Raw genomic sequence first — 376 nt, forward strand, 5'->3', positions numbered from 1 at the left:
GGAAAAAGTTGACAAGATGCACTAAATTGGCTTGCATTAGGGTGGTGGTTGTATATGAGTGGGGATGAATATGAAAGCTTTTCTGAATGGAATTCCTGGTCATACTTGCTTGCACTTAAAATCTATAACTTTGCATTAATAGAAATAAAAGAGATCTGATAAATAAAAGTACAATTAAATATAAGGAATCATAAATTGCATGCAAATCAATGATGACTCTCAATGATGCAATTCAATTTAGGAAATAAAAAGCATGGTCTTATGTGATGAGTGCTTCAAGAGTCACCTTTAGCAATATTTCTACATGATATCTTTCCTGGTTCTCCCCACTTACCCAATTGGTAATGTTTCTCAAACTACCTTGGGATTAACTATT

Source organism: Sarcophilus harrisii, chromosome 2 (assembly GCF_902635505.1).
Source record: "Sarcophilus harrisii chromosome 2, mSarHar1.11, whole genome shotgun sequence".
Taxonomy (NCBI): Eukaryota; Metazoa; Chordata; class Mammalia; order Dasyuromorphia; family Dasyuridae; genus Sarcophilus; species Sarcophilus harrisii.